The 1,789-nt window shown below is 46.7% G+C and overlaps 1 protein-coding gene across 1 annotated transcript in view; it reads left to right on the top strand.

Moving 5' to 3' along the window:
• Positions 1–1,789, top strand: part of Dnah8 (dynein axonemal heavy chain 8) — a 228,267-nt gene that overhangs the window by 158,218 nt on the left and 68,260 nt on the right. The gene's annotated exons all lie outside the window — the stretch shown is intronic.

The raw sequence follows: 1,789 nt of genomic DNA, 5'->3' as shown, positions 1-1,789 counted from the left end.
GTCCTGGAACTAGCTCTTGTAGACCAGGCTGGTCTCGAACTCACAGAGATCTGCCTGCCTCTGCCTCCCGAGTGCTGGGATTAAAGGTGCCACCGCCCGGCTACCACCAAATAATTTTAACAACATCAAACCACCAAAGTTCAGATAGGAGCTGCTGCCATACCCACCGCAGAGGCAGCATGGCTCCTTGGTAGAGCCGGGTAGCTTCGTGAATGGTCCCGAGGTTGGGTAAGGAGTGTGGTAGTGTGGAAACAAGGGCAGGCTGGCACACAGCACAGACAAGATGCTGCAGAGCAAGGGCGTGTTCTGCTGGGGGTCAGGATGTGCTCTACAGCCTAGGATCCTACTAGTAATATAGGCCTTGTCAAAACTAAGAGGGTCCAGGGACACAGCCTGTGCCTGAGACACGTGCATGCTGGAGATACCCTCCCATCCAGACAAAGCCTCATTAATGATAGCAGCCAGACCAGAGATATTTGCCAAAAGAAACAGACCTCTTTGAAAGAGGATTTGTGAGTGAGAGGAGGCTGAGACGCATGGAGACACGCAGGGGAGGGGTCTTTGCAGCAGGATAAAGATGGGTGCTCACCTGGGCTGTGGTGGGAGCATATGTGTGAGCCCTTTTCATCAAATTGGAGAGTGAGATTGCACAGGGCCTGCACGGCCAGCCTGGGGACTTCGGGTTCAATTCAGCCGGCAGGAGGGAGCCTTTGAGTGTTTTATGGGCAGGGATGAGGCAGGAACAAAGCAGTGCTTTAGGAAGATTAATTTGGAATTGCACGATCGGTTGATTGACAGAACTACAATCAGCTCGGCAGAAAAGGAGGGTATTTCCTGGACAAAGCTGCTTTATTGTATAGTCTGTTTTAGTTTCGAACTGGCTTACATTTTGATGGAATTATTTTTTAAAGGATAGTATGGCTTATTTTTTTTAATGCTTTTTCATAGACTTAACAAATAAACTCTTATATCAAGGACTTTTTTTTTTTTTTTTTGGTTGTGAGCCTAGCCTTTAACGGCTGAGCCATCTCTCCAGCCCATGGACTTTTCCTTTTTTTTTTTTTTTTTTTTTATCATTGTGAGCTCAGTACTCAAGGGAGAACTTCTGATATTTATGGCCACAGCAATGTTTGATTTCCCAGGAGTGACAGTTCTTAGGTATCAATTATTTCTTGTTTTCTGCAGTATTTGTAAGGTGCCTTTGACTTTCTTCTCCAGCTCAGGATGTCAGGGCACTTTGGAAAATGCAATGGAGACCAGGGGCAAACCTGCCCTATAGATCAATGGATAGCCCTGTTTCCTTGCCGGTTTATTCTAGAAAAATATTATCTTTGTTTTGCTGTATGGGGGTTTTCATAAGCTGCTCATAAGACCCGAGTCTTAAAAAACCCAAGGAGGATACAAATTAAATGTCAAAATAATCACGAATGATGGCGTAGCTTTTCCTAACCTCACAGCAACCTCGTGGTAGAGTCTGTTATCCCATCATTCTGTTACCCTCATCAGACAGATGAGAGAATGGGGTGAGGGGAGAGAGAGAGGGAAGGAGACCGAGTCCATTGTCCAAGGGAATGCAGGTGTAGGGTAAACAGCCAGGGTGTTTTGGGGAGGAATCTCCCTGTAATTTCTCCCCTTTGGTTCAGGAGTACATGTCTTGAAAGCACTGAGGTAGTCTAGCTGTCTTCTTCTGACGCCTCAAGAAATGCTTCCTTGGAGAAGATGAAGAAGAAATGCAGGGGCGGGCTCTGCCCCCGTGGTAGAGAAGCATCAGTTGAAGAAGGTGGCTGTT

Source organism: Microtus ochrogaster, linkage group LG2, assembly GCF_000317375.1.
Source record: "Microtus ochrogaster isolate Prairie Vole_2 linkage group LG2, MicOch1.0, whole genome shotgun sequence".
NCBI classification, from domain to species: Eukaryota; Metazoa; Chordata; class Mammalia; order Rodentia; family Cricetidae; genus Microtus; species Microtus ochrogaster.
Note: the sequence above shows the minus strand (reverse complement) of the source record. Positions and strands in the feature narration are given on the sequence as shown.